Source organism: Rhineura floridana, chromosome 1, assembly GCF_030035675.1.
Source record: "Rhineura floridana isolate rRhiFlo1 chromosome 1, rRhiFlo1.hap2, whole genome shotgun sequence".
Taxonomy (NCBI): domain Eukaryota; kingdom Metazoa; phylum Chordata; class Lepidosauria; order Squamata; family Rhineuridae; genus Rhineura; species Rhineura floridana.
Genome location: NC_084480.1, coordinates 219,563,654 through 219,587,168, shown reverse-complemented (window position 1 = coordinate 219,587,168; position 23,515 = coordinate 219,563,654). Strand labels below are relative to the sequence as shown.

The following is a 23,515-nucleotide window of genomic DNA, read 5'->3' as shown; positions in this document are numbered from 1 at the left end:
GCTGCTGGGTCAAAGAGAGAGTCAAGCAGTCTGATGTTGGTGAACATATGACATTTAGCACCTGCCCTCTTTCATTTAATTCATTTTGCATTTCTAGGAAAGAGCAATCTGGGGAGAGACATTTATTGAATCTTGTGGCTCTGTTTGAAGCTACCCAGGTCATGGCTTGTATAATCTGGCTGTAATTCTGCTATTTGCAACAGAGAAGTAAAAAGAAAAAAACCCCATGTATTCTGTTCAGCCATTTAGTCATTAGGAACTCTGATGGTTGCCAAATGGAATGCATCTTCCTCTTATTGTATGGCTTGTGCCTAGCTGACTGTAGTTTGCTGCCCAGTAACCCCTTCCAAACCTCTAATTATCCTCTTGACTTTTGCCAGGCAACATATGGATAGTACATGAGATTGCAGTGTGATCATGGCAAGGGCATCTTTTGTTACTCTCAAGAACAATTAGTTAGTACGTAGAGAGGGTCTTTTTTAGTTGTCTGCTCTCTTGGCTAGGAATTAGACACATTCTAAGAAGGTTTATTTGAGGTTGTGTTCACTGATGAAAGATGGCAGAAGTGAACCCCCCCCCTCTATCTAACCTATCTATCTAATTGAAAATAATGCAATTTAACTTTCAGGGACTGGAAACCCTTGGTACAATCTGCTGGGGAAAGGCAATATCTCAGTCATGGAACACTGATAAGACAAATTCATGGAGGATAAGGGTATCAGTGGCTGTCAGCCATGATGGCCAAGTTTTTCCTCCACTGCCGGAGACAGTATGCCTCTGAATACCAGTTCCTGAGAATCACAGGTGAGAGACAGAGCACTGTTGCACTCATGTCTTGCTTGCGAACATCCCATAGGCATCTAGTTGGCCACTGTGAAAACAAGGCGTTGGACTAGATGGGCTTTGGCCTGATCCATCAGGGCTCTTCTTACACCCTTAGCTTCAGCTTGGCATTCAAAAGATTCCAGGTTCAATTCCTGGCATCTTCAGTTAGAAAATCCTGTCTGAAACCCTGGAGACCCACTGCTTGCCTTTCAGTGAACGGACTGATAGTCTGACTCTGTATAAAGGCAGTTTCTTATGTTATCCTGTGCAAACTCCATTGGAATGAAGGGGAGCAATGAACAACCATGGTAGTGTCCAGAAAATGCCCAGAAAAGTCTGCAAGAATAGCTCTGTATTTCTGGGACAATTCACCAGGAAGTTCTCCCTCCCAAGCTTTACTGAAATATATGGGAGCAGCAAAGAGTACTTTCTGCATAGCTCCCATGCATTTCTTTAGGGCTTGTTCAGGAGCCTTCTGGAGCCTGCCTCCTGTGAGCAAATATTGGCTTTTGCCTGGATACAGGTGGTTTAAATAAAGTAGCACCTGTCATCTTTCCCTACTCAGTAACCAAATGCAGGGACGAGTTTAAAGTTAACAATTAGCTAAGTTTAAACACTAGCTAATGAGGAGCAGTGAGTGATGGCCTGTGTGTTTCACTGGACTGAGTAGATTATTGAGGTCCCAGTAAAGCAGGTGTTTTCAGCCAATCATCAATGTCAGATAGATGCTTTATGGAGTTGTCTATCAAAATTATGAAATGATTGGGCTCAACTGCCCAGCAGTTCTTGGACTATAGCAGCAAAATATGTTGCTCCATAACGGATGCCACATTGTCCCACTGAAATCAAGACAACGTTTTTAACAAGAGAGTTTAGAGGCACATATGAGCAAACAGATGTCTAGTAAAAGCACAATAATGGGGGAGAGGAATTCAAACTTTCATAGTTTTTTAGCTGAGGAAATCAAAGTACACTTTTACCACTGAAAAATACCTGGTACTACTTAATGAGGAGTGTGCTGCTAAAGGCAAGTGGCTGTAAGGAACAGCTCTTCAGAATATTTATTCCAACTTGTGACAGGTGCTGGGAAACCATTTAAGGCATGAAACAAAATTTTGGATTTGCCCGTATGGACTGAGATAATGTCAGGAAAATGACCAGAGCCAGGGGCAGCTTTCCATTCTTATCTGCAAACAAGAGATGGGAGGAAGCAGGGGAGACAGATTGGATGAAGTAAGGTTTGATCCCTTCAAAGATCTGGGAATGCCTGAGGACCTTGGTCGCCCCTCATTTATCCTAATCCTTTCCATCAGTAGTAGAAGTAGTATTTCCTTCACTTGCAGTGATGGGGGATGTAGTAATGGGAGACTGAAATTGAATGATGCAAGCATTGTTCCAACTCTACAGCAAAAATAAATAATTGCTACGATGGTAGCTAAAGGCCCCTACTTATAAAGCCCACAAACTCATACTGTAAGAAAAAGCAGGAATTCGCAAAGGCTAAATCTGCAGCCAGTCATCACTCTGTGAATGAAAGGCTGTTACTAGGTCCAAGGTCATGGCCATGGGGCCTATAATTGGGCTCTAAGGAAAAACAAAAACCCAAAATCTTCTGGGGAAAATGCAAAATGAGATATTGCCATGTCTGTGTAGTTTTTATATATTGCAAATGAAGGGTATTTAGCTCACTGTGACCCCCCTTTCCAGGAACTAGGTTATTCTTATATTTACAATAAATATATATTTCTTTAAAATGTATAAAATAGTTCAGAAAAGAAGCCCCCTGAAGGCAGCTTACAAGATAAAAACATAAAAAAACCCACAGGTACTAATAATAATAAGAGGAAAAAAGCCAGCAATATACAAGAAAACACCAGTCAGCCCAAAACATAGACATTCATAACAAAATACAACTGAAACCAAAAGCAGCTCAGGGAAAAAAGAATGGATGAACTTGTAGAAACTAGGACAGACATCTTTGTCTCTTGCTCTTCTCCTGTGCTTTTACTGCAGACTTCATTCCTGGGGAGAAGCTTTTCCCATTGCTTTATCTCCACACCAGGAAAAGCTACAGTTCTGCAGAAGCTAGTATAGAGAAAAAAGCAGACCTTAGAAGGGCCAAAGGACAAAGTTCCTTGACTGATTAGTACTGTCTGTTATTCTTCCCCATATTCTTTCCCTTCCCTGTTATTGCTAATGCGATTGTAGCTTAATAGGAAGCAGCTGGGTTTATTATGTACAAGAGTTATATTATTTTACTTTTTTCTATTTTGCACTTCTTGTACATTCTGTATGGACTGGTCTCTGACTGTAATAAATAATCAATCAATAGGAAGCAGCAAGCCTGTCTTGTTATTGGTGCTGGTCTACCTGGCTATGTCAAGCAAGTGTAGTCCTTCAGTGGCGCTCAGTTTTACCTGCTGTGGAGAAAGAGGTATCTGAATTGCCTTAGCAAAAATGGGGCATGTAAAATGTGTGTGGAAGATAATGCAGTGTACCTGGGTCCTGTGTGGTGTTTGGAGCGGAGGCAACAGGGTACAGACTGGGGGAAGGGACTTAGATTGCACCTCTGTTCAAGGGATCCAGATAGCTAGGATGAACCTACCATCCAGGGTGTTTGAACCACTGGAATATAAAGAGAACAATGTGCAGAGACTGAAGTGTAACTGGTTGCAAAACCTTGATTGTATTTCTCCATGGGAAGATGTGCCACTGAATTACAAAGTGGATGTGAGTCAAATTCCACAACCACTACTTTAAAACAAAGAAAAGTAAATGCTGAGGGTTGATTTTGGAAAGGGAAAAAGGTCTGTAAGCAATTGTGCACTTCCTTATTCCCACATGAAAACTCTGAGTATGTTCACTTACTTTTCAACATGCTAAAAACTGTATCCTGAAATTGAAATGGCAACAAGGGGGCATCTTGTGGCATACCATTTACTTTTGTGATATTGCCATCAGATCCCTTCCTACAGAGCCATGACATGGAAACCATCTGTGTCAGAACTGGCAATGATAATCCCTATGGACTTTTCAGGCAAGAACTCCTGAAAAGGATAGTAGAATCCTCCTGTCTTCTGCTGATACGATTCTCCCGAGACTACACAGATGACTGTTTCTGATGTAACTTTTTTCTCTCCACTGGAATCCTTGAAGCGACACTCATAAGGAAGCCAGTGTTATATCAGACTCTCTGCCTTCCTGGCATTTTACTTTCATGAAACTATTTTTTTGCATGTTGCAATGAAGAAAATTTTACCTTCAGCCAGCTTGAGTAACTAGGTTGAAAAATGTGACTATATGCTCCATGGCAACAGATATTTTTCATGAAACTTGCAATTACTGGAAACTATACAGTCATTCATCTGAAATATCATGGTCCAGAAGAAAGTGCATCACCAAGGAAGATGGATCATGGCTCACCTGACAGCCACTCCATTCATTTCTTTACTAATGTGTTAATGTTAAGAACTTGGCTTGTGATGATCTCACCTAAATCATGTCTGACCAGCTCCTACGTGGAAAAAGAATGGTCTTCATTTGTGAAAATCATCTAATCTATTGATGAAGACTGGTCTGATGGTTGCTTGATTGTGAGTACATACCAGTTTGGCTGCACTGGGGTTCGATTATTCTGGTTTTAGCAAGACCATAATCTCACCAATGGATACATTTGGGAAATGTATTGCTCTCCTGTTACATGGGTAACGATGGGGAGCAGCCCTAGTAAATTGTGGATGGTAGGGTAATGGTGCATTAGGGAATAATCATAAAGTCTATTAAAGCCTTGAAATTGTGGTATTCTAAGTACACACAAGGGAAAATAAAGATGTTTTATGGTGGATGCTGTGTGAAACTATAATGAGCAAGCATTGAATTACATATACAGTGCTCCAGTACAACTAGCACAATATTTTGTGGGCTCAGATGATTAAAAAAAATCCACAGTTGGTAAAAGCCATTATGGTCTATATACAATACTGTAGGGACCCAGTCATATTGGGGCCTCTACAATACTGAAATTTTCTGAGAACTTCTTGATACAGAGCAAGTATTCATTCTTCTCCCTTGAAGATTCATCACAGAATGTGGTGCCTGTTTCTTCTTCTATAGAGAATACCAGGGCTACGGGGGCAATATGGGTGGCCATACCCAAATCTGAAAAAACACTTTGGAGTCCCTGAGGTCTGTGAATTAATCTGGAGGTTACAGCAATTAGAAAAAGAGGTCTCTGAAGCTTGGGTATTCACAGTCTATAGTAGGTCACTAAGCTAGGTCACACCTCCCTGGTTCAATCTCCAGAGTGTCTTATCCATGGGGATGCCGCCACCACCACAGATATGATGGCCTAAGCAAGGGAGATGAGTAGTCCCAGGATTGCAGACAGACAGAAAGACAAGGCAGGATCAGGACCTTGGAGAGGATCCCAGGTGTGGATATCAGGACCATAGTTAGTGATCCTGCATGTGAGCTAGACCATACAAGTGGTACAGGTTGTAGTATCCTGAACCAACTGGCAGATTTTTATAGTCTACATTGACTAGAGGCCTCATCCTCTGAATGGAGCCTTTGGCCAATTAAAGAGCCGGGGTCTTTCTCTGCAGCCATTGGCCTCTTTTAGGTCCTGGGGTTTCAAGCTGTGGGATATATCCTTAAGACTCTCCTGACTCTCCAAGGGATCTGTGGACCAATAATCAGAGTGTGATGGCATAGGTCTGTAGGGTCCAGTGACCATGGCTCCATATGGGATGGACCAGGGAATGGATCCATCTTCTCCTCAGGGCTTCTATGAATGGTGTCCTCAAAGATTCCTGGTCTGGGACTATAACACAGCTCTGATGTTTTTTGCTGGGGGATGGATCGTCACTTTCATATACTTCCCTTTCTCTGCCCACTAAACTCTCCATGAATTCCATTTTCTTTCCGGTGGCTGAAACGGCCACTTCTGACTCACTTTGTCCTCCCGCATCGGGAGGAAGTGATTTGTTACTGGCACATACTACTACTATTACTGAAACTGTTCTTTTTCTTTTTTTAAAAATTTCGGCACAGTTTGAACTCTTTCCACCCAAACTCCCTCAGGCTTTGCAAAAGCGAAGCTGTACTACCCCTGTGACTTTCCCGCACAGCGCCACTGATCTGCAGGAAGGAAGTGAATGTTGGGCTGTGAAGCGTGTGGTGGCAATGGCAGCAATGCCCTGGCGTGATAGAAACAGGGCAGCCCAGAGTGCATAACTAAAAACTTTGGCAGCTGCACACAAGCGTGCACACATGCATAACCCATGCTGATCTCTTTCTCTTTCTCGCTCTCCCATCACCCATTTTCCCCCAAGAGATCAGCAATAATCAAAAGAGATAAGGGAAACTTCAGGGTGGGACTCACAGTTAAGACTTTGCTTTCCAGGCAAGCCCAAGGGGAAAGGAGGGGAGACAGAGTAGGCAGAACAGGAAGAGGAGGAGAATAATCATTGGCCTTACATAGCGAAAGAGAAAGGCAAGTTCTGGCTCCACATGGAGTGACTGTCCCAAGATAATTAGAAAATAATCCTGTGCACTGTGTGAGCGATGTGACAGAAAGTGCATGCATGTGTGCGCACACACACTCTTCCACTAAAAACTGCATTTCATATGTACTTAATAAAAAAGGGGGGTTGCTATAAATATGTCAGGAGGAAATGAAACTGTCAGAAAAAAGTTTTTCATGTCAATTGCACCCCACACTGTCCTGGCTTCAATTGACAAGAAACATTGAAACAAAAAACCCCCTCCCCTTCTCCATTAGCAATACTCTGGAGGGAGTAAACATGTAAATTTGGGGATGGGGCCACAAGGAAACAGCGATACTAAACCTTTCCATAGGAACGCCAACTATGTGAATGGAAAACAGCGGATTGGAAGGTAGTGGAAAACAGCAGCTTGGAAGGTAGTGTGAACCTTGCAAATCTATCGCGATGGCAATAGCTGCGTCTTTAATCCGAAGTTTACCTCCTGTGTGAATCTACCCTAAACCATTTCCCCATCTTCCTCTCCTGCTCCATCTTTGGCCTTACCATGGATCTTTGGAAGGAAGCTTTATACTCCATTTTATTCCTATTGGCTGAAGAGTTATATAAACAACAGACATGTTAATATTTTTGGACTCTACTTCTCCATGCACATTTGTGCATCTGAACAGCTCCAAATATAAGTTCTCAGTCAATAAGGCTGCTATGTGTGTGGCAGGCTGTGGGTAAACTGGTTGCCCTGCTGGAGTTGGCAAAGAAAGGGGGAATTAGGCCTAAATATGCAGAAGAGAAGCAGCAAAGAGGGAGAAACTGGCAGTGTGACACACAGTGGAAGGTGGCGGATCAGCGATAGCAGGAGCTAGGCAGAACAGTGCTTGTGGAAGAAGCAACAAAAGCCTCTGACAGCTTCCTGCCTCTGCCTTTACCATTCTCTCTCTCTCTCTCTCTCGCTCGCTCGCTCGCTCACTCACTCACTCACTCACTCACTCACTCACTCACTCACACACACACACACACACAGAGAGACAGACAGACAGACAGAGAGAGCCCTAACACTCTCATTCCCATTTCAGTTCCATTATGGGAATTGCATTCTGTGGGGAGTTTACATTATTCACCTTGCCTGGGGATCGCCCCTCTGGGACCATTGGTGCTGGAGTCAGATGCAGACTGGGTGCTGCTAACTGGTAATATTATATAAGGTAAAAACAGTCCCGCTGAGGGTTATTAGAGAGCCAGTGTGCAAACTGAGATTCAGAGAAAGGGACTACAAATAAATTTTCAAAATTTTTGTTGGGAGAGAGAAAATGTTGTGTGCATGTGTGGAGAGACACCCAATGTCTGTGCACAGCTGTTTGCACAAGTGCACATATGCACATGTGCAGACCAGGGTTAAAAAAAAGAGAGAGAGAGATGACATATCAAACATTTTGTAGATCCTAAGGATGGGGAGAAATTTGATTCAGTTTATATTTAAAGGTGAACTTGATTCACACTTTCCAAGACAACATGCAAACCAAAGCACCGCTATCCCTTGAAATTCTCACTTCTTAAAATTTTGCAGTGCAGTTCTCTAGCCAAACAGTGTTTACAAAAAGGCATATATTACAGGGAAAGATATATAAAATCAATCTATTATTAAAAATAACATGCAAAAACAAACTATGTTAGGTTAAATTAATTGGCAAAACATGTACATTAGTCAAAACAGCACATAAAATGTATGCAGAAATTTATATGCAGGATAAATTTGCACTAAAATGCAGAAGAATTTTCATAAGGATTTTTTAAAAAATGCAAATTGCTGCAGAAACATGGAGAACTGAAGTTAAGATTGGAAAAATGAGAAACTGGGAGGACTAAAATGGACAGACCCTTCCATCTCTAGTAGTGGGAGGAAATGAACAGGGAAAACCAAGGGAGAGGCTGGCTTCTTGTGTCCGCGGCAGTTATTTCCTCTCTAATGGAGCAACTATTAATTCATTCAGAGAAGCTCAAGCAGGGTTTTTCTTATGTGTCAGTCACTGGAAGGGCGAGCAAGTGGCTCTTCCTTTCATGTTGCTGACACACAACAAGGACAGCCATGACAGAAGCAGAGCCTGGTTGCCACGGTAGCCATAATCTTGAAGGCTGCCATCCTGGCATTAAACAGATCAGGCTTGCCTTTGTGTTTAACGGAGGCTGGCTGTGCTGCCAATGTCACTGTGAGGTACAAAGGCTAATATTTGGGCCTCTTCAGGACGTGGTGGGATCAATGAAGTAGATACAGGGAACGCCTCTGCACCTGCTCCCTGCTCTCAGATTTTAGCTCCTCCACTGAGGACTGATATCTCCCCCAGTTTTCTTTCTTTGAAGGGGGAAAATAAGAGAAAGATTTAATCCCCAGGCACCTGTCTTGGCTTTTGGGAAGCACTGATAAAGGGAATGAACAAACCCTCTTTCTGTGTGCATGGAAAAAAAACTAACAAAAGATACAACAGGCCTTAGCTAATTAAACAGGAAAGAGTAGATGTATTACAGGCAGGTGTTTGATTCTCTGTGTGGGTGCACTGTCCAGTATGACACACACACCCATTTAGGATACAGATACCCATGTCTGACAGTACAAAACATTGTATCTGCAGGTTCTTGCCGAGATTCTGAAATGTACAATTTGAGATGGAAGTCAGACTCTAGCTTGTTTCCTTTAGTTTTTATTTCTTTTTAACCAGCCAGCCAAAAAAACAGGGGCATTTGGGATTTTTGTGCGTTGTGGTTTGATGTTTTCATCTTATGCATCTTATTTTTGCCTGCCAGAGCACATTTGTTTGTTTGTTTGTTTGTTCAAATGTGGGGGAGTGTTCATGCCATCTAAAGTGGCAGAGATCAGGGATAATTTGACCCTGTGGCAAGGCTCTCTCCCATGGGTTTTGTTTTGTAATTATCTTGAGGGCATTTAGTCTTTTTTTCCTGTGCCCTTTTGCTGATGGATATGCCTCTCTCCCCCACCCAGCAAAAGCAATATTTAGTGCTGTAAAGAAAAAAGACAGGAACAGCATGTATTCCTGCCTTTCACTCGCTCCTCCTACCTGAGAAACTAATAGGAGTTTGGAAGGGATTTGTACCATGGAAGAAAAGGGTTAAATGCCCTGTCCCAGAACACCATTTTCTTGATCTTCAAAAGCCTGTTTGGTTGTTGCTGGAGTGAAGATGCAACCATGGTACAGTGGGGCAGCACATTTAGTCCTGCCCCTAAGGTCGCATCACTCTCATAGCTCCTCCTGTGAGCTGTAGCTCCTCTCCGTGTCTGTAGCGAAGAGTCTTTGGTATCTGCAGGGGCTCTCCATGGCAGAATTTCACTCTCATCATGAGAGGGGCTGGGAGAATCATATGACCTTGCAGCATGGCTACATAAATGCCCTGCCCTGCTGTATCTGTGCCCCCTCTTTATGCTGGTAGCAGTCCCAAAATTGCTGATTAAAATCCTAATCACAGATTTCTTGAATCTTGATTGATGCTCCTAGTTTGGATCTGGTTTGCTCCTCTGCAATCCCTGCATTTGGAATGTGGGTATGCTGCTTCTTGCTTGCTTGGATGGAGATTGGAGAGATGGGTGTGTGTATAGAACTCTCGGACTTTTGTGCTATTGAAACATATCCTACGGTGAGTTACATCCATTGCTCTGCCTACTTTTCCCTCTGGTCCTCCCCCCCCCCCCGCACACACACACTTGAATGTGGCCCCTGGAAGTTTTCTACAAGGGAATGCAGTCCTTGGGCTGAAAAAGGCATCTCACCCATGAAAAGAATCTAAAGCATACAAAGAAAAACAGTCTAAAATCAAAATCACTTACAAAATCAGCAGCGATAAACAGTCAGCACTATCTGTTCTAGAACAAGCATGTTCAAATAATGTTTGTGGCTTACCATGGCCCCTCTCCCTGCTTATATTTATTGTTTATCTGATGCCTGTGGATGCTGCCTGTCTCCCAAGGAAACCAAGGCACATGGCCATTTTAAAATATGGAAACAAGCAAATGGTACAAACCCTAGAGCAATAGTTCTCTCAGACTGAGTGGTCCCATCGGAAGCCAGTGGGGACTTGTCTCACTCATTTCTGCCTTCCCTTAGGGCATGCAGGCCTTAAATAACCCCAAGAAATTGGCGGCTGAGGTCCATTGGCCCATTCAGAAGCCAATTTGCTTAGCAATGAATACAGGATAATTTTTGTGTGTAACCCACATGTTTTAACTACAATGCCCCTCTCTAGTCCTGACTACTCTCTTCACTGGGCATTCACTGAGTTATTAAAATATTGAAAGCAATCGCAATAAATACTCTGAAGACATATGAGCTTGGGATCTTTGTGCCCCCTTTTCACTACTGCATTAAAAAATTATCCTCATGAACTTTTTAGGACTTCCCTCTGCAAATCCCCACTGTCTTTAGTTTCCATCCAACCTGACAACACATCATTTAACAAGCATGGATAAATCCACTGGCACAAACGGTGAGGAATCACTTAATCAGAGTACAACTAACAGAAGTTAGTAAATTATATTTCAATTGTTAGACTTTTATTTAAATACTGAATGGCTCCCTTTTGGCACTTACTTTATTAACAGCAAGCAAATCCTCAGCAGGGGTGGAATTAGGATGACTAGATATTTATCTACTTTCTTAACATGTATGTAATCTTTTAAATTCCTCATATGAGCTGTTGTCTCCTGTAGATGATGTGTGTAAGTTAAAGCTATGAATAGTATTGATAATATTTTATGGAAAGTGGTTGTCCTTTTCTCATGCAAGGTTTACTTCATTTACTGACACCCACACCAGCACAATCATGGTATTTTGTAATAACTTCCCTTGTTCCAAAGTAATGTTAGTAATACAGTAAGCCAATTTGATCACTACCAGTGGGGGGAAAAATGACGAGTAAAGGAAACAGCTGCCAAGTTGGCTGTTTAACTTTTTTATATAACACACATTCTAAAGGGATTCTTATAAAAGCAATATATACAATAAGCAAAATCTCTAAGGCTGATCGACAGACATGGTGATAGCTGCTAGCTAAATCTGAAACATTTTCAAGAAAAGAGGCACTGGTCAAAATTTGGCTTTTGAATTTTTTATTTGAAATTCCAATTATTTGGAATTGAAACTCCCGTTTCTAATAGTTTTAAATGCCTGAGTGAATAAAGGCATTTTGGGTGGCACAATAGTTTGATGTAAGTGCCAGGCAGGCCCTCTACCCTGATCAGCAAAAGCAAAAGATACAGCTTCTAAATGACGCATGTAGGCTTTAAATGAGAGCATGTATTTTGCAACAAACACATGTAGGTTATATTCAGACATTTCTTTAAATGTACTGAAGTCAGGAACAGGTCCAGTGAGCATGAACCAGCTTCTCTAACTCCTCCAGTGGTATAGCTGTCTGGGGTCTTGGGGGGGTGTCTTAGACTCTTTACTTTTTTAGGAGCAGGGTCCCAGCAGGGTCCCTATGTCTCCAGCATCTTATGAGTCAATCAACATGAAAGGGGAGTGTGTTAGCCACAGGGAAGAGTCTTCTATCACGCTTGTCCTTTCCTGCTGATTGGAGCCAATGAGAATAAAAGGAGGTGATTCTGACACTGGGAAGACTCTCCTCAGTAGCTGACACTCACCTCTTTCATGCTTATTGGCTCTTAGGGGTGTCTGTTGTTGTGGGAGAAGGCATCCCAACCCACAGCAAAAAAAGGGGACGTGGCTGTGACTATCATGGAGGGACCCTGCACTTCTGAATTTGCCACTCTCTCCTCCATGTTTACTGAGTGTTTGCAAAGGGCTTATGGTGGCCACTTTGCATCACCAAAAAGAAGTAATCCATCATCAAAAAAGAGGACAAAATAGGACCCAGAATTGCATATTTATATGTAGTAGCTTATATGTATAGCTTCAAATGTGGAAACAATAATGTAAATAGAAATACAGTGATCTCACTGTAGTGGGGAAGACTGTGAGCTGGTGAACCGAGTTTCTGCTCAGTCAGCTGTCCAGATGCTGTTACCAGACAGAGGTCATTAAAACAGGCTGCAAGAGGAAGGAAGGGAAGAGATGCAGGACCACCAGCAGTTCTGTTGAGAAGCCAGACCCCTCCTTCTCTCACCTGGCAGCAGTGATGACACCAGGCTGTAACAGCAGAGGGAAGAGACGGAATGCAAAATCACTCCACTGGTGCAGCCGACCAGCAGCTTTGGGGGCCTCCTCTTTTTGAACTTTTCCATCCATGTCATTAGAAGATCTTGTAGCTACAGTAAGAACTTGCACCTGATTCTGCGTATTTTCTCCTCTCTCCCAATCCATCTTCCTTTTGTACCATGTCTTTTTAGATTGTAAGCACGAGGGCAGTGACTGTCTTGTTTGTAGTAATTGCTATGGCTGTTGATGTTGATGGCCAATTACAAGGCCCCTGCTTTCCCTTCTTGTGGTTCTTTGTCTTTAAACTGAACTTGGACTGGACAACCCTTCAAGCGGAATACTTCTCTAAACAGAGGGCTGTCATCTGTAAACTAAGGCACTAAACTAAGGTTTTTTAAATGGTAACAAGATTTATATCTAAGTGCCTTCATTATTGTTTTAAGATGTGTTTACTTGGAGGCGTTGGATACTGGATTTTTTATTATTATAATTATTTTCTAAAAAAGAATCCACATAAAGATATGAATTACTTCAAGTCTCTAAGAATGATTCCATATCCTACTTTTACAACAGTGCCGCTATTAGAGGCTGTTCCTCCCTACTGAGTGAAATTCTACCTTTCACAATGGCCTAGTCCATTTCTTTTGTACTATAAAAATCAATGTGTGTCAAAATCCATTACATTTGACAGTAAGCTAGAAACCAAAATGTTTAACCCAAATCAATACAGGTTCATGGAGGACTTCCATAGAAATGGAAACCTTTGTATTGTGCCGTATCATATTGTGTCAAGTTCTCTATAGCTTAAGCTTACCAGGGTTACAGTATATAGATATATATCCTTGCCTATACCTTTTAATATGGTCTCAAAGCCTGTCTTTGATTTCTGTTGGTGGAGATTGAATTTTGTCTGACCGTCATTGAATTAATTTATACAGCACTGCATGTGTGAGATTCTATTGTGTGTTTTAAATTGACTATGTCTGTTTGAAGTGCCATGCTGAATCAAATTTTAATGAGGAAAATCCATTTAACTTTGTAAAAACAATCAACGCAACCCATATGTGAAAAGAAAGATGAGATAGCAAGGCATGTAAAGTTGGTTGAATCAGGATGTTGCAAGTTGCAATTTGGCATTAGATTAGAGCTTTCACAACCAGTTCATAAGCACCAAAATGCAGTACACTGGGGTGAAAAAAAAATGAACTCATCATGTTGCCTTCAGCTTGTGAAAAATCATCTTCTAAACAGGTGCTTTAGAAACATAGCAATATGGAAAAGACAGACAACAAAATAAGACTCACAGTTCAGCAAGATTATGCACACCTAACCCCCATTGAAATCAGTAGTATTTGCATTGCATATTAACCTGTATTAGACCTTCTCTACAGGCATGAGAGATCCACCCCAAAAATCATGAGTCCCACTATCCCCACCTAATTGAATGCACATTCAGCATGACAACTGCAAAGGGGCATCTATTTGCATTCAACAGTACATGTTCCATACAAATAGGGCCCCTCATCCTATTCTGAGAGGAAGGGCCATGGCTCAGTTGTAGAGAATCTGCTTTGCATGTGGCATGCCCAGGGAGGGTTGGGAGAGACTCCTGCCCTGCCTGAAATCCTGGAGATCTATGCCAGTCAGTGCAGACAAACTGAGCTGGATAGACCAATGGTCTGACTCAGTATAAGTCAGCTTCCTACATTCATGCAGGGGTTGTGATTGCATAGAATACCGATGCAAATACAGCTGTACGTATGTAGGCGGCCTTTTGCAAACATAATGCTGAATGCATGCATGCCAAAGGGACTTACCTCAAGGTAAGTCTGTATAGGATTGAAGCCTTAATCTGGATCCAACCTGTTATGCTCATCTCTTCAAAATAAAAATGTAAAAATGCATTACAATGAAGAGGAATCAGCATGGAAATAATTTTCCATGTGTATAATTTTGATAGCTTTAAGAGAAAACCTGGGACAAGAAGATGGTATGCAATGGTCGTACCCTGTCACAGTTACTCTTTCTTTTGGGACTATGTGGCTGAGAGATATGGGCCATTATTATTTAAGGGTGAAATTCTTATGGCTGAAAAAAATAATTAAGTGGGACCTGCAACTAAATATTGCAGTGTATCCTCCTTCCTAACAGGACTGCTCCTGTTCAGGGTTCCAGCCTGCCATCTCCTTCAATCCTTCCATCCTACCCTATCTTGTGTTCCTTTTTTCTTTTCCAACTGTATTTGGTAGTTACTGAAGCATTCCCAGTTCTCATTGTCCCCTTAGTTTTTTTAAAAAAAGATTGCTTGTATTTTGGCAAACCTTGAGGTTACCCCAAGCACATCGATACATCTAGAGATGGGGAGGAATTCAATTCAGTTTGCATTTAAAGGCAAGCCTATCAAATCCACACATTCCAAAACAATAAAACACCCCCATCCTTCAAAATTTGCACTTTTCCAAATTTTGCAATGCAGTTCTCCAAACAAAGTAATGTGTTCAAAATGCATACACTAGGATAAAGTGTGCATAAGAATGCATATATTAGTGAACAAAAATGCATTCTATTAGGCAAAAGATTAAGGAAAAATGCACACTAAAATGCTGATGAATTTTCATGAGGACTTTAAAAAATCACAAACTGATGTTGAAATTTGGAGAACTCAGCTTAGATTGGAATAATGAGGAACTGAGAGAAACCAAAATGGACAGATTTATCCATCTTTAGATCTTCTTTCCCAGTGGCCCTGTTTTGACTACCATCTGTGGCGCTCACCACTTGAGTTCCCTGTTAGATGGAGTGATTGGTGACCTTGCGAACAAATCTTTATTTGACTTTTCAAGACAGAGCCTATTCAATCTGGTTTCTGCACATTATATATTTTGCTATGGGGCATATGAAACAGAATGTGAGATGTATGAGCAAGGAAAACCCATAAATGTGGTGTTCTCTATAATGAGTATAAAATGAAAATTTTGAGAACTTTTTGGTTTCTTCCTGGCAGAACTAAATTAAACTTTATTAATCTAAAGCACCCCACCAGAGGAGGTCTATATAAAAAATGTAGCACTAGCGTAAACTTGTTTAATGGCACAGTTTGAGGAGAACAATGACTTAAATGAGTGTGATGCAGAACCTTCACCTTTAGGTCACTTGTCTAAATCCAGTCTTGGTTGGTAGTGAACCACCAAGGTCATTAACATCTGTTGGCTATTGAACAACTCTGGGGGAAAACCGTTTCCCTAGGGACAGATTGGTAAATGAAGCTTTCACATTTGATAATAATTGGCACCCAGGCTTGGTAAAAGCAGACAAAGGAAGAATGACCATGGAAACTCTCTGACCTTTCCACCTCTATTGGTTGTCTTTGTTCAGGTCAGGTCTCTGTTGTCACACTATTGGCAAGCCATTAGGGGAGCTCTGGCTAATTATTTTTGTGATGTCTTGCTTCTTTCTGCAGCTCAAACAAGTTAATTTCTTATTGTCAGTGTTTCCCCCTTTCAGGTCTGCTGCTTTCTTTAGGTTGAGTAACTCTTTCTAATATGCTGGAAGCACATAGTGAATGAATAACGCTATTACTGTAAGTCCCATTGTGATTAAGGCTAATATACCCACTCCTTTAATAGGCTCTAAATTCACTTTGTTATTTAAGAATGATGCATTGTGAACCAAATTTAACTTCCCATATGTGTTACAGATGAAAAAAAGATGTGATATGGATTCTCTTGTTATAGCAGAAACAGATACGGTGAATAAAAATTGCATATGTAGAACATTGGATGGGTGTTTTGGATTTGTGTGCAATCTCTTTCAAAAATCTGAGGTTTTTAAAATGTCTTTTCAGGTGAACTGTAGTTTGATGTCCCTGCTCTGAAATATCTTTCTCCCTTCATGGATTGCACAGGTAGGCCTGTGTGAGGTTGGCTTTTGGATGATCTTAACTCTTCAGCTGTGGTTTTACACAGCCAGATCACTTTTGCATAGTTGGAGGCAGTATGCTTCTGAAGACCAGTTGCTGGAAAATGCAGAAGGGGTGAATGCTCTTGCATGCAGGTCCTGCTTGTGGGCTTCCCACAGGCATCTGGTTGACCACTGGGAGAACAGGATGCTGGACTAGATGGCACGCTGGCCTGATCTAGCAGACACTCAGATTTACTCCCAAGTAAGTGTGCATAGGATTGCATCTGTGCAGCCCAATCTTAGACGTGTTTCCTTAGAAGTGAATTTGACTGTGCTCAGTGGAGTGTACTCTCAGGTAAGTTGTACTTAATGCTATAGCCAGTGGTAGATGATGGAGCAGAGCAGCTGATGATGGTTGCCCTTGTTGCTGCTGCATACTGAGATGGAGAGGGGGAGGGGCAAGGCAGTGGAGAGGTCAGCCTGGTGCTTATGCCCCAGAGAAGCCAGTCCAGTATTCCCACTGGTGCATTTTCACTGTGCTGATGTTGCCACCGCCGCCCCCTCCCCATCTCCATCCCGGTACACAGTAGTAATGTGGACAACTGAAGATCAGGTGACTACTGCTGCCCCATCCTGCCATCCGCTTCTGAGTATAGCCTAAATCATTTCCAGCTCTTACAGAAATATTTTCAATTAAGGTAACTTTGTTGGAAATCTACAATGAAGGTTTTTTTAAAATCGATCTCCACTTCTTGGGAAAAAAATACAAATGTTTGACCCATGCGGACATGTGTTTATCAAAGGACTGCAAAAAAATAACTGCATATCAAAAGGTAGAATGGGGAATAGCAAAAAGAACCAATTAACCTTCTATGAATACTTATTCTAGTTCCTTCCACTCCATGCTCTGTCTTCTTATACACCAAAGAATCAATAATGAGACAACACGCTGACACTGTAAAACCTAGTCGATTGATTAAAATGTGAAAATATTGGTTGTTTTGGATCAGTTCACAAAAATAGTACATCTGGAAAGTGCAGCTGGTCTCTGGAAGGCTTACAGTGGTTTGGTTTGCATGTCACATCAAACTGCTGCTCCTGATGGAGAACCTCCAGTCCTTGGGCCCATGTATTTATTACATTTCTAGCCTACCCTTCATATGAAAGGAGCCTAGGATGGGGGCAGGGGAAGCAAAGCAGTAAAACAATACAATTGAAATAAAATAAAAACATATTTAAACCATTTCAAAACATTAAGAATTAGACCCAGAAGGGGTCTTGATTAGGCCAATGAGGCTGTTTTCCCCAAACCATGTTACCTTGCTCCACACCTCATGTCGTATGTGGTGCCAGGTGTAGGGCTGGTAAAGCTATGGCTGCAAAGGGACACTTAGGAGCGGACAGTGCATTCCCAAGGGGTTTCTTGGCCAGTGGGGCTCACTGCCAGTTCCAATCAGATGATTGGGGTTGACAGTGTGCCTTCCAGTGGTTTAGACATGATAAATCTTAAACTTCATTAATAAACCCGTGTCCCCTCTGTAGTATAAGTTTGTGACTGTAATTCATAACTTGATCTTCTTGTTTCTAATTTTATTGCAGGTGATTGCTGTTTCCCCCATGTATCTAATCTATTATTTCTTCAGTGTGGTGCATCATACCCATTTTGTTAACTGATGAATAGAATACATCCAGTCTTTTAAAAGCGTGCTTTGTATGTTCCATTTGAATTCACGTGAAACATCCTTTGATGTTAGCAAAATGAAGATGTACATTTCATTCAGTAATGCCACAGGTCATTATCAAGCATTTTTGGATACCTAGACATGGGTACACTTACTGTTCCAGTCTCAAGCAATGGCTGTATTGTCATGATGGGGTTTTTGCCCATCTAAGCTCTACAAAATCAAGCCTCTATTGAAATGGCTGAGCATAGCAAATTATTTCTTAATCTTCCCTCCCGATAGTGATAAAACACAATATAATTAGGTACTTATGTACCTGTCACTTATGTTTCTACATCCCCTGCATCATAATTCAAAATCAGGTAAGCATTATGTAGCAAACAATTTGAAGTACCTTGTCTGATGTTACATTGCTCATGGCATGGTAACAGATAATGCTGCTGAATTCTATTTGATTGATATATTTGTTTCATTATATCCACTGAAGCTGATATGTTAAAGTGAATAGATCTATACAGTACTAATGAGAGCGCTCTTGAAAAATTGTGGCTTAAACCCAGAAATAAATATAGTCAGCAATACCTGTGAAGCTAGAAAGGTTCAGAAAGATAGGACAGTTTGCCCTTGTTCAGAAGAATTGATTTCACAAAATAATCATAACTTTGGGTGTACATCCTATCATTACTTGACTCTTCACAGAATATCAACTTTCTAACAAGGGACAAAGATGAACTCTGTTCACTTTAATAACTGTGTCCCCTAGAGATTTGTGCCTGTGTGGGTATATTAGACTGGAGAGTTATGTTCCAAGTTTACATCTAGTCTTCTCAAGGGATTACTATGGGGCAGTGCTGGTTTCATAGAATCAGAGATCTGAAAGGGACACAAAGGGAACACCACCCACAAAACAGCAAAAAGATAAAAACTAGGGGGCACTGCAAAAAAGAAAAAAAAGGTCAGAGGAAGGCTCACCAGTTAAGAGAGAATCTTTACAGACTTGATCTGGCTTCTTCAGATCTAGGCCATCTGCGGATGAATTCTTTTGTTTTTGGAGGAAAATTGAAACAGGAAGCTGCCTCATACCAACCATTGGTCCATCTAGCTCAGTATTGTCAACACTGACTGGTGACTGAAAGTGGGACCTTTTGTATGCAAAGAAGATGCTCTCCCACTGAGCTACGGCCCTTTGCAACCTTTATAGTTTGTATTTAGTTGTGCGAATCTGAGTTAGAAGCTGCTTGCCCACTGGAGCAGAGTCTTAGTGCTAGCGTCTCAGCAGCGCTGTTGTGGAGGAGGGGAAAGTCTCTCTCTCTCTCTCTTTCTCTCTCTCTCTCTCTCTCTCTCTCTCTCTCTCTTTCTCTCTCTCTCTCTCTCTCTCTCTGTGTGTGTGTGTGTGTGTGTGTGTGTGTGTGTGTGTGTGTGTGTGAGAGAGAGAGAGAGAGAGAGCACCAAAATGGCTGCACCATGAACTGGCACCATACCACCCTCCTTGCTAACCCCAACTCTATTCATTGATTTACCTGCACTGTAATCATCTTTGAAATGGTTGAAATATGATGGACCTCAGGGGACGGAGGTGTGTGTAAGAACAGCAGAGCTACATCCTTTCCTGGTAAATATTTTATTCTATATGGATTTCCTTACTGCAAAGCATACACTTTGACTGTACTAACTATGAGGTGAGTCCTCAGTGTATGTGCTGTAATAGAAATGGGGATTCACTGAATTGTTATTTGGCAGAAGCCACTGTGAGAAGAAGCATCACCCATCTGGACTGCAGACGTTTGGAGCGCTACTTTTGGGTATTCTCTCTCCCTGGCCCTTTGATGAAACGTGATTAAATACCATCTGCTGGTGCTTCTTGGATGTTACCATTTCTGTGCTTGAATGTGCCACCCTGTCAGCAATGAGGGCTCACAAAGTTCACTCGTTGGGGCTGTCCCACACTGGGAGACCAACACAGGGAGATGTGTGCAGCATCTTTCTGAGTGTCACCCAAGAGGTGCAGGAAAAGAAGTGCAAGCTCATCGGTGCATCCAATTTATCATGAAAAGTTTAATAGCCAAACTCATGCCAGGCAAGTGGTCAGTGCTACTCTATGTAGAGAAGGGCATCTGTGACAAATAATGATGCTCTCCCATTGCTCCCTATTATGCTGTATTTGTTGTCTTTCAGTCTTAGGGTTGTGTTCCATTCTGCCTAGAATGTGAAATAATGCAGCCCACATTTGCTTCCTGTGAATAAGATTTGCATATCTTCCGATTTCTAGCTTTACAATTTTCTCTGCTGAAAGAACAGCCCATATAATTTGATTCCACAAGCCACTGAGAGTTAAATTTGGTCCTGTCATGCTTCATTGTGAAAGACAATGCTTATATAATATCTCTTAAGAGATCATTTTTTTTCATGTCAATAGAAAGTTGATAGTCATAATCTAAGCAGTAATTATCTTTTATATATGCCCTTGCTTCTGGCTGCCATCCTCATTAGGTCTGTTTTTAATACATTCGCCTTGGGCTAGAGACAAAAGGTAGCCATTTTACTGTGATAGAGGGGAGGAGAACATATTTATGCTGCTGGAAAGAAATGAAAGGAATTTATATCATGTTGTTATATTTATTTCTATAAGCTCTGAGGTGCCCCCCCATGCATCCTTGATTTTTTTGTTCCACTGGGGATTTAGAACCCCTTCAGGAATGTTGACACTATGAACGTCGTGCATGTCACATTATTAGGGCTCACAGGGCAGGGTCAGCAGTCAGCATGGTCAGGCCCTTGCCAGGGTCTTCTCAGGCAGTACTGGGCCCATCTGCAACAGGACATGCCTGATGCAGCTCTAGTTCCTGGTAGTCATCATCATCACTAAGTCCCTTACCTGTCTTCTCCCTCTGGCACAATTCTCTAGTGCTGCTCTGTCACAGAGTGTGGGTGAGTGGCTGGTGATGGGGGGTGCTGCTGCTTCTTCTTCTTGTCTGCTCACTCTCTCACTCAGACAGTAGCATTGATTGATGAATGATCTTGAGATGTGCTCTTCTAAAACTGAATTAATTTGGGCTTAATTCAGATCAAGCCCCAATTAGCTCAGTGTAAAAATCTTTTTCAGGGGTTTGCCCCTCACACGATTACAATTTGTCTGTGTGTGGAGATTAGTGGGCCTGCAGTTGCTGGTCCCATCCCCCTGTTGCATTCTTGCTGTCTCTGTCATTCAGCATATGCTTCATATGTGCATATGCTCCCTATGTAGTTTTAAACCCTGTACACTCTGGGTTCTAAACTGTGGGAATAGTAGATATGTGAAGGCCTGGGGGAAAAAACTGGAAAATTGGGGAGGGGGAACACACCCTTTTTTCCTTAAAGAAAAAAATCTGGTTTTTTCCCCCTGGTCCTTCACATCTCTACTGTCCCCACAGTTTGGAACCCAGAGGAGAACATCCACATAGAACAAGCTCTCCAGTTGGGACTCCCACCCTAACATGTGGATAGCAGAGGACTGAATGGCACCATGAAGCCAGAGAGTGCAGTCCACTCCCCTGCCCCTGGATCCGACTCACATAAGTCATATCGCACAAACAGATCTTGCAGCTTGGTTCATTCTGAGCTCCAGACGGTGTGCTCCCAGTGAAGGATTACTGGGATTTTATTTTTAAAAAAAATCATTTCAGGCAATCCTTCAGAAAATAATACTACCAGGATGACATGCAGAAAAATCATTTAATAGTAAATCACAATTTAAAGTCATTCTGTTCACTGATGGTCCTAGTTTATCAGGGATCACCCAGTGTCATCCATCTAGGAATCATCTTCATACTCAATACATTTTGTTTGTCGGCTGTAAGACCACAACAAAGCCAGACAAAATTGACTACATAGTACTGTGATATCATCCCTTTCAAACCATGATATGGGATTGGCGAGAGATGTTCATTTGACCAATCCCCCTTTTTTGGCCATCAAAACAAGAAATTATTTTGCACAACTCTACTTTCTATTCATGTCTAGCCTATATACATTCTGTGGAAAAGTAGAAAAAAATTGGCATGTCCTGAAATATTGGATACAGTATTGCTTCATTGGCTACCAAAGTAGAACTAAAACCGGTCAGCAGAACTGACCGAGAGCCTAAGGGTAGGTATGCTGATTTTGTGGAATTAGACATGCAGACATCTTGTTCTTCCACAGTGCTGTAACATGTCTCCAGGGGTGTATGTTTTGTATACATACTGCTTGCCATCTGAGAAGACAGGTTTTTGTTTTGTACATACTGGATATGTGAGGCAGTATGGTACAATCAGAGCTTTGACATGGGAGAGCTGTTAAAGAGACACATAGCTCCCATGAGAAATCATCTGTCTGAAAGTCTTACTGAAATTCCCTCTTGAAATTTCACTGTAGGGAAATGTTTTGGTGGCACCTCTAGTTCTTTGCTTTGCTTTGCCACCTGTTCCATGTGTGGCCATGGAAGATTTTTTTTCAGACTCTGGATGGACCTGGCAAGCCCCCAAGATATTCTTTTCCCCATCCACGGGTCCCAGAGCTCTCAGGACACATCTAAGGAAACCCTATTTCAGCATCCTGCCATCTCCAGGTACTCACCAATGAGTTCTTCTGCAAGCTTACTTCATGCACTGCCCTTCCATTGTGACCAGCTTAATATCTCCCTTACACTAACCACACACACAAAAAATCTTACTTGGGCCATCAGTGACCAGATGATCCTATACTATATACAGGGAGAGTGGGGGGGCACTGAGGACTGCAAACAAAGAGGCTGTTAGAGGGAAGGCCTTGGGCTTATATGCCCTTTGCTATCCCCATCCCTTTGTTGGCCAGCATGCAGGCGCAATGGGTGTCCCACATGCTGGCATTGTGTGTTCTACCTTATCTCCAGCCAGCCAGCTCACCTTCTTGACACCACTTGAGCTTGAGGGAGGAAATGGTTTTCTGTGCATAGATCTGTCAATGTTGGTTCTTTCAGTTTCTTATTTTTCCAGTCTGAAATTCAGTTCTGCAGCAATTTGTGATTTTTTTTAAAAAAAGGCTTCATGAAAATTCTTTAGCATTCTAGTGTGAATTTCTTCTATCAAACACATTTTATTGCCATTTTGACTAATGTACACATTTTTGCCGTCAATCACTCCTAGTATAATGCACTTTTGTATGTTATTTTCACTAATCATTTTTATGCCCACTTTCCTCTAATATATGCATTTTTGTAAACATTGTTTTGTTGGAGAATTGCATCACAAAATTTGGTTTTGAAAACTGTAAATTTGATAAATTCAACTTTAAATGTGAACTGAATCAAATTTCTTCCCGATCCCTATCTGTGGAACAATGTAAACAGGTTGCAAGTGGGAACACAGTTAAGAAGGAATCACCTCTTTCCTGGGCCCTGCAGTTACCACATATATACTGAAGTTTAGCCCAAATACTGACAGTGTCCTTG

At 41.7% G+C, this 23,515-nt stretch overlaps 1 long non-coding RNA gene across 1 annotated transcript in view; it reads left to right on the top strand.

Moving 5' to 3' along the window:
- The window catches only part of LOC133366087 (uncharacterized), a 36,819-nt gene extending 18,779 nt beyond the window's left edge, over positions 1–18,040 (top strand). The window contains exons 3-4 of the long non-coding RNA XR_009758352.1: positions 16,332–16,391; positions 17,987–18,040. This is a non-coding gene — a long non-coding RNA (uncharacterized LOC133366087). The remainder of the gene's footprint in view (positions 1–16,331; positions 16,392–17,986) is intronic.
- The last annotated feature ends 5,475 nt before the right edge of the window (positions 18,041–23,515 follow it).